Below are 10131 nucleotides of genomic sequence, written 5' to 3' on the forward strand. Positions count from 1 at the left end.
TAAAAATCTAAAAAAATTAATCTACAAGAACCAAAAAACAACCTTGAATTTATCCCATTTGAATGTAAGAATCAACTCAAGAACTGGTTTGCAACATTGAACACCAGTGCTTGAAAGGAACCAAAGGAACTGTGGGAGGACATCAAAGATATCATCCAAGAAAAGAGCAAAATGTCATTACAAAGGAGGAGGAAGAAAAAACCAAAACAGTTCTCTGAAGGAACTCTGAAAACTGAATTAGAGCATTGAGAAACAAAAAACAGAGCTGCTGAAGTAAAAGAGCTGAATAGATTTCAGAGGACAGCTGGAGAATAGCCAGCAAAATAATCAAGTGATGAGGGCATTATAATCTTCCACTGCTTAGAACTTGTATAAGATTTCATAGATAACTCAATACACTTCAGTTGATTATGGAGAATCCTATAGTTTAGAAATTAACCTCTAAAGTTAGCATTAATAATCAGGAAAGATTCCAAGATTAAAGAACAAAGAGCTCCATTTTTTCATTAGATGCTAAGTTTTCAGCTGAGATTTAGGATTAATGCTGCTTTTACATTTGATATTTGCCATCTGGAAGAAATAAATAGACTGGAAGCAAATGGGCTGGATAATAAACAAATCTGGGGCTTCTGTGCTGGGCAGTGTGAATCTCTGTTGTGTCCATCCTCATCAGGAGTGGCATCTACTTCTTAAATAATGCGCCTCTGGAAACTCTAAGAACTTTGATAAATGTCAACAGTTATATAAAAGTGTCAGGCATTTTTGTTTATTGGGTTGCTATGAGTCATGCTTGACTCGAAGGCAATCAGCAACAACAACAATAACAAAAACAAAGTACATTTTCCTGTACCAGCAGACAGCCCCATCACCAGAGGCAAGCATCTGATAAAAGGCTAAGACAAGGGAGCTGCCTCCATCTTCTCTTGCAGAAGTGACAATCTAAGTCATGTGCACCATACCCAGGTCCTACGTGTGTTTTTCACTTGTTACCTTATTAATGAAAAAAAAGCTCCTCTAACACAATCAGAGTTAACCTGTTGTCAAACCAAGGCCAATTCAAGGTTACCTTACATATATCAGAGTAGAACCATGTTCGCTCCACCTAGGTTTCACATTATTTTTTCTTCAACGGCACCTTTGGAAGAACTCAGTCTTCCAATCATTCACTTTGCAACTCAGTATACAAACTATTTACAGCACCTAGTCATTTCTATAGGATGCCATTCCCATGAAAGGTCATTTAATTGAATGTGGAAATTAACGAACAATATCATTGATATCACATGCTAGCAAAATACTGCTGATGATCATGCAAAAACAGCTGGAACAGTATATGGATAAGGTACTGCTAGAAGTTCAAGTAGGATTTAGAAGAGGCTGTGGCAACAGGGATATCATTGCTTATGTCAGCTGGATCTTGGCTAAAAGTAAGGAACACAAGATGAATGTCTATTTGTGCTTTATTGATTATGCAAAGGCATTTAACTGTGTAGATTATGACAATTTGTGGCTGACATTGAGAAGAAGGGGAATTCCAGAGGACTTGATTGTGCTCATGCGGAACCTACACCTGGATCAGAAGGCTGTGGTTCAATCAGAGCAGGGAGCATTGCATGGTTTGGAATTGGGAAGGTAGTGTATCAAGGCTGTATTTCCCCTCCATACTTATCCAGTCTGTATGCTGAGCCAATTTCCAACAAACTGGACTCTCTGAAGAGAAGTGTGTCATCAGGATTGGATGGAGACTCATCAATAACCTGTGTTACGCAGATGACTCACCTTACTTGCTGAAAATGAGGACTTGAAGCACTTGTTGCAGAAGATCAAGGAATTCAGCCTTCAGTATGGATTGTGTCTCAATGTCCAAAAATAAAGATTCTTACCACTGGACCAATAGGCAGTGTCATGATGTATGGATATGAGACTAAAACTGTCAACAACTTCTTCTTGCTTGGATCCACAATTACCACCCTTTGTATCAGTTAGAAAATAAAGAGATGCAATGCACTGGGAAACTCTGCAGTTAAGGACCTTTCCAAATTAATGAGGAGTAGTGATGTCAGTTTGAGAATTAAAGTGCATCTGATTGAGGCCATAGTCTTTCAAATTACTAGTTATGCATTTAGAACTGGACAATAAATAATGATGACAGAAAAAGAATTGATGCCTTTGAGCTGTGGTGTTGGAGAAGAGTACTGAACAACCAATGGACAACCAAGAGAATAAACAGATATGTCATAGATTGTGCAGCTGGAGTGCTGACTGCAGGCAAGAATGATGAGGCTTCACATCACATAATTTGGACATGTGCTAGGAGGTGCTATTCCTTGAAGAAGGACATGATGTTGGGAAGGGCGGAGGTTCAGCAAAGGAGAGGAAGGTGGACTGATAAGGTGACTGCTGCAATGGGCTCTTGTTTGTCAGGAAGTGTGAGGATGGTGCAAGATAGAACACAGTTCAGATCTTTTTTTTGATCTCTTGATAGTATACTAAATGATGTATATTACTTGTCTAATCATTAGTCTCTCTGTCAGAGCCTTTAGTTTAGCAATACAACTCCCTAAAGTGTACAACACCAGAGCTCCTAGGTACTGTTGTTAGTCTCATTTGACAAATAAGAAAACTGAAACTGAAAGTAGATAAACAATTTGCCTAAATCATATACTTATTAAGAGACCATGTTTGAATCTGAGACTAACTGCAGAGATTAAAATCCTAGACATAATGCTATGCTTCTCCTGTCACCCAGATCGTAAGCCACCACAGCTGCTGTCAGCCTAGAATAAATGCAGGTCTGGAGAAACAGAGTTATCCGGTAGATGCCCATAGGCAGATGTACACGAGGGGCTTCCCAGAAAATAATTGGTCTAAGTGAAAGATCCCAAAAACCATAAAGGCAGGAATGTCTGAAAACTACCACTAAGCTAGAGAGGAGGAATGATGCTGAAGACCTTGCAATGTCTTTCACTTAATTCATCCCATAGTTCCAACCGAAGGAGTTTATACTTAAATCTCAGGGAAGACCTATAAATACAACCTGAAAGAAGTCTTTTTCACCCAAATATCAATGTGAGCCTTTGGGAGTGACGGACTACACTCCTGTGGAATCATGTAAACAGTGTCATCAAGGTAAGAGAAAATTATTTTCCCCATCTCCACAGACTTCAGCAGGAAATAGCACTAGTTACAGAGATGATACCAGCTGAAGCAAGCAGCCAAATGTGAGTGCATTACATGCTGAGCTGTTAACAACAAGGTCATCATTTCAAATCCACCAGCTGCTCTGTGAAATGAAGATAGACTATCTCCTCCCCTAAAGATGTATAGCTTCAGAAACTACCAGAGGATCATCACAAGTTGGAAACAACTCAACAGGCAGTGAGTTTAGTTTGGAATGTAAATGGTGCACCATCTGGCATGGTGATTCAATTTGAAAGGGGCCAAGAACCTGAGTCACAGCAGTAGGCAAAACAGTGTGGTCTGATGTAACATCTTGAGAGCAGGAGGAGCTTTGAGATGACTCTCAGCACATGAGGACATCAGTAGCAAGTACAATGATAAAACTTAGGACAAATTTGACTGTGAGGATCTATTTAAAAGGGTATTCCATAGGACATAGCTCTGGAGGTGCCTTATATTTGGAGGATGGTTAGATACGGACTGTTTACTGTGTGCTTTCTAGTTGATTCTGACACAGAGTGACCCTACTCTACTGGGTAGTCTTTGTGGGAGCATACCATCTTTTCTCTGACAAAATATCTGGTGAGATAGTGGAATACTACACAGCATGCAGAAGCAAAAATTGCAAAAATTACTAAGTGGACTAATTTGGTCCCATAAGGACAAATATTGTATAAGACCATTATTGCAGAAATAAATAGATAACCAGTAAAACAGGTATGAGAATCCAAGACAGGGAAGGCAGGTGAGGGGAGGAATCATAGGGTTTCACAATTAAATTGGTGGAGAGAGAGGTGGGTAAAGGAAATGGGAAATATTTGGTGTGAAAAACAATGTATATGAACTTTGTAATCAAACCAAGTATAAACGAAAATTTTATTTAAAAAATATCTGGTGAGTGTAAATTATCAACAGGTCAGTTAACATTCAAGTACTTCAGCAGAAATCCAATATTTAAACATTTTTTTTCTTGACTTTCTAAAGAGAAAAAAACTAATTGTTATCACTATGATAAAGAAGACCTAGAGAAGACAAATTTTATAAGGTATACTAACTTTAACATCTTTGTTTCATGGAGGGAAGGGAATTTCAAAAAGTATAAACTTGCCTGGAAGACATTGTGCTGAGTGAAATATTTCAGTCACAAAAGGACAAATACAGCTGTTATAAAATAGGACTGACATGAGGGGTTGGGAGAGAATAGGGAAAGAGTGGACAGATCATGAGCACTGCATTGAAATAGATAAGGGGAAGAACTACCTGAAAGGAAAGTATGATTAGACATTGTATGGATGACAAAAATCTAGAATAAGAGGTGCATTGCAAAGTGGCCTATGGAGGAGGGAGTGGGGGGAAGGAAAAAAAATGTACAACAGTGAATGAATGAAAACCCAACTTTTCTATAAACCTTTGTTAAAATCACAATTTTAAAAAAAAAGTGTAAACTTGCCCTTAGGTTGAGAGGTACCTTCTCAAGCATATCCTCCATCAGCAAGAGTTCTCTAAAGATAGAATTATATATCTTACAGCAATGATATCCACAGCCTGGCTTGAGAAGATTTTTGAGGTTAATTTATTAGGAGTGGATATTTGTATAAAACTCCTTTAGTCAGGTAATTTTCTACAAATATTGTATGTAAGTTGATATTAGGGGCCACTTATAGCTCATATGTCCTGTGGTTCTTTTGATAACTCTAAGACATTGTTGAGAGTAACATAACCGATAATGATCTGATTCAATGACACTGTCCAGGTTAGGACAACCTAGGAAATGAGGAAATGTTGTTATGTTGTTAGATGTAATTGAGTATGACTCATAGCAATCCTACAAACAACAGGTCTGAACTGAACCCTTTCCATCCTGGGCCACCTTCATCTTAGCTGACACATTTGAACACATTTGCAATCATCGTGTTAGTCCATCTCTATAAGGTTCTTCCTCCACTTTTTTACCCCATCCATCTTTCCAATCATGATTGATACCCTTTTTTTTTCTACTACTGAGAACTACTATCACATCACCTTTAACCCTTTCAGGTTGATTAAGCTTTATGCTCATCCTGTGCTGAAGTACCTTTTGTCAATGTTCCACTGAGTTTCTAATGCCTTTTCTTATGTTTAATTTCTGAGATTATTTTCATGAAAGTACGCTGGAAAGTTTGGTAAGTGACAAGTCTGGGAGAGTATCTGGGATTTGACTATACCTTAGGGCTTGGGTAGAATGGTACAATCATTATTTCCTCCTTTCTAATGCTTGAGGAAGGAATGCAAGTTTAAAATTCCAAAAGCTAGCTCTCGCTTCCACATACTGTTTTTCTCTGCATGTTTCCATAAAATAAAACTTCTCTGCACAGTCATCATGTCCTGATTATCACTATGTCATGTGTAGGACATTCTGTTGATTTAGTCTGTAGGGAGTTGTGCTGGTAAACCAAAGGCCACATATTTTTGGTAGTTTGGATCTGCCAGCCACAGAAGAAAGATGGGCAAACACTTCTTATCTTATAGCCTAGGAAATTCACTTTTAGGTCAGCTGTGAGTCAGGGCTGACTTGAGAGCAATGAGGGCTTTTTGACTGTCAGCTGTGGCCCAGTATGCCCTCTGGGGTATAGATCCAAGAGACAATATTCTTCATTTCCTAAATACTGACAGCTTGCTCTCCAAAATGACTACACCAGTGTGTACTCCCACCAGCAGTACATGGAGATTCTCTTCTCCCCACATCTGTGCCAGCAATGGTACCATCTGACTTTCTAATTCTTATCAACCAAAGAGGTAGAAAATGGTATCCTTGTTGCAATTTCCATTTTTATCTTTTTGTTTATTTGTAATATTGGGGATCTCTTTATGAACATGTATTAATATTCTCTCTTCTCTGAATTGTCTATTCATAGTCTTTGCCATTTCCTGTCTTCTTCTTGTTGATTTTTAGGAATTGCTTAATTATTCTAGATATTAATTCCTTGTCAGTTTTAAATGTTGTAATTATCTTCTCCCAGTCTGTTGCCCATCTGCTATCTTTATCTACAGTGTCCTTCATTGAGCGGAAATACTTAATATCAAATCTATCTACTTTTCCCATTATGGTTTTATGCTTTTTTGATGCTATTCAAGAAATAATTTCTAGTCCAAACTTGTCAATGTTTTCACTCCGACACTGTTCTTACTAGCTGGTATTTTATCTCTAGAACTAGATGGCTAATCCAGGCAACCTTTCACGAAATTTCATTTTCTCCATTTTGTAAGCTAGTTTTACCAATATCATATTCTAAAAAGTCCTGCTTACACCCAGTGATTTATTGATATCACTATATATTAGAGCTGATTTGAGAGCAAAGTGGGACATGACTTGCAACTTTTTTAGGTCAATATACATAAAGTTGAACATTCACCAGAAAACTGAAATACATACTTATTTTAACTTTATACAATATAGGACCATAAACACAAGCCTTTATAAGCTTTTTAATCTGTTCCTTTGTTTAATTTGTCTATGTGACAGTCCTCATTATTTGATTTTTTATTGTTATTATTATTTGTATTTTTATTATTATGTTTTCATGTAGGGTGGTTGTTGTTGTTGAGTCAGAAGGGACTCATAATTGACCCTCCAGCAGGTTTTCGGAGGCAGTTAATTGAACTAGAGGAGACTGTTCATCCTTCTTCTGTACAGCATCTGATGAATTTGAGCTACATGCCTTCAGGATTGTAATATAGCTCCTCAGCATTCATTTAGAGCTTCTTTTTCAGAATTAGTTTATCCATAGACTTTTTTTTCAATATATTTTTTCATGTACAGCACTTCAAGTTCTCTGTTGAAGTTTAAATTTCCATGTTGTATTTATTTATTGTTGTTGTTAGGTACTGTCGAGTCACCTCTGACTCATAACTACCCTATGAACAACAGATTTAAAGATTTTCTTATCTCCATCATTCTATGTCTACCATGCCCAAGTCCACTGTTGTAGTCACTGTCATCAATTCATCTACTTGAACATCTTCCTCTCTTTTGCTGACACTCTGTCTTTCCCAGCTTGATATCTTTTCCCAAGGACTAGTCTCTCCTAACAGTGTGATCAAAGGATATGAGGTAAAGTTTCACCACCGTTGCCTCTAACAAGCACCCTGACTGTACTTCTCTAAGACATATTTTGTTGTTTTGTTGTTGTTCTGACAGCCCGTGGTATATTCGATCCCTTTTACTGACTAAGACTGTAATTTGGAAGTGGAAGTATCAGTTCTTTGGCACTCCTTATTCATTGTTCAACTTTCAGTTGCATAAAAAGTGATTGAAAATATCATACCCTGGATCAGGCACACTCTAGTCAATTAACTGACATTCTTGCTCTGTAGCACTTTAAAGAAATCCTCAAAGGCAAATTTTGCCAATACCTTGTGTCTTTGATTTCTTAACTGCTGATACCATGCGTGTTTATTGCAAGCTTAAATAAAATGAGACATTTAACAGCTTTAATGTTTTCTCCATCTATTATAATGCTGGTCCAGTGGTGAGGATTTCTCTTTTCTTGAAGTTGACATGTAATCCATGTTGAAGTTTTGGATCTTCTTCACTAAGTGCTTCAAGTCCTTTTCACTTCTTTTTTTTCTAGTAAAAACTTTTCATTTATTTGATTATTTGCTATGATTAGAGGTCATTGCTTTCTTGATGTTAATATGCAACCTAAAATTAAAGTTTTTGACCTTCTTCAGTAAGTGTTTCAAGTCCTGGTCACATTCTACAAGCAAGGTTGTGGCATCTTCATAACACAAGTTGTTAATGAGTCTTCCTTCAATCTTAAGGCCACATTCTTCTCCATATAGTCTAATTTGTCAGATTATTTGCTCCATATATAGACTGAATATGTATGATGAAGGTATATAACTCTCATACACACATTTTCTGATTTTAAACCATGCAATTTTCCATGTACTAATATCCAATTTGAGAAGACTTCATATCTTTAACATGTGAAACTGTCCCATTCATAAACATGATTTCTTTCTGTATTTATTTAACTATTAATGGAGAAGGATTTTCTAAACATATCTTGTACACTTTTATTAAGTTAATAAGTTTATATTTGAAAATTTTCATTGCTGTACAGGAGAAATCCTTGAAACTCATCAATGAGTCAGAATGAACTCATAGGTAACACTCAGTTGAGTTTCTGAAATTATGAATCATGTGTCAACCTTTCTCCTGAAGATCTGCTGGTGGATTTGAACCACCATAGAAACACAGCCTTTGAGCTAGAGGTGAAATTCCTTCTGGACTAGGTTCTCAGATCTCCCTATATTGTGAATGGTTAATTCATTTTCTTTTAATTATTTACTAATGGTTGAAGGAATTTTTTTCTATTTAAGGAAACACTGTTGTTGTTATTGTTGTTGTTAGGTGCCATCGAGTCAAGTACAACTCATAGTGATCTTATGAACAAAAGATCTGAAACCAGTACTGTCCTGCACCATTTTCACACCTCCTGGCACACAAGACCCCATTGCAGCAGTCCTCTTGTCAATGTACCTGGTTGAGGGTCTTTCACTCCCTTGCCAACCCTCCACCCTTTCCAATACCATGTCCTTCTCCAAGGAATGGCATCTTCTAGCAATATGTCCAAAGTATATTGTGCAAAGCCTCATCATTCTTGCCTCCAAAGAGCACTCTGGCTGCACCCTCTCCAGGAAATATCTGTTTGTTTTCTTGGTTATCCATGGAATGTTCAGTGCTCTTCTCCAACACAACACCTCAAAGGCATCATTGCTTTTTCTGTCATCCTTATTCATTGTCCAGATCTTAGATGCATGGCTTGCAATCAGAAAGACCATGGCCTGAATCAAATGCACTTTAATCCCCAAACTGACATCACTAATCCTCAATAATTTGGAAAGGTCCCTAAATGGAGAGTTTCCCATTGCAATGTGTCTTATTATTTCCTGACAGCAAAGCTCAAAATCAGAAAAGGTGTCCATCAAGGATTCATCCTCTTCCCATACTTTTTCAAGCTTTATGTAGAACAGATCATTCAGGAGACTGGACTTTATGAGGTGCAATGTGGCATCAAGATTGGAGAAAGTCTCACCAACAATCTGTGCTATGCAGATGACACAACCCTGCTTGCTGAAACTGAGGAGAACCTGAAGTATTTACTGCAGTAGGTAAAGGACTGTAGTCTGCAATATGAATTGAAGCTCAGCATCAATAAAACAAAGATTCTCACCCTGGGCCAATTGGCAGCATTATGATAGATGGAGAAGAGATTGAGATTGTTAACAGCTTCAGCTTGCTTGGCTCCACAATCAACTCTTGGTACCAGCAGCCAGGAAATCAAAAGATGAAATGCATTGAGAAAGTCAGATGTACAGGACCTCTCCAGAGTACAAAGGAGCAATTATGTCAGCCTAGAGACCAAGGAGTGCTTAATCCAAGCAATGGTATTTGCAATTACTTACTATGCATCAGAGAGCTGGATAATGAATAAGGATGATAGAAGAACTGATGCTTTTGGGTTGTGGTTCTAGAGAAGAGTATTGAACATACATGGACTGCCAAAAGAACAAACAGATCTGTCCTGGAGAGGATGAAACCAGACTTTGAAACCTCCATTTCATATATCTGGGGCACAAGGCAAGGAGGGACCAATCCTTGGAGAAAGATATCATGCATAGAAAAGTGGAGGGACAGTGCAGGAAAGGAAGACCCCAGATGAGACGGATTGATAGAGTAACTTGAGTAATAGGGGTTGTTGTTGTTGTGTTGTTATGTGCCGTCGAGTCGCCTGCGACTCATAGCGACCCTATGTACAACAGCCTTAAACTCCGCTCTGTCCTGTGCCAATCGCACTGTCTCCGACACTCCTATCCCAATTATCCCAGTCACTGAAACAATCCACCTCATAGAGGGCCTTCCTCTCCTGCGCTGTCCCTCCACCCTCCCAAGCATGATGTCCTTCT

The sequence above is a fragment of the Elephantulus edwardii genome, unplaced genomic scaffold, assembly GCF_000299155.1.
Source record: "Elephantulus edwardii isolate Elephantulus edwardi_28Jun2011 unplaced genomic scaffold, EleEdw1.0 scaffold00199, whole genome shotgun sequence".
NCBI lineage: Eukaryota > Metazoa > Chordata > Mammalia > Macroscelidea > Macroscelididae > Elephantulus > Elephantulus edwardii.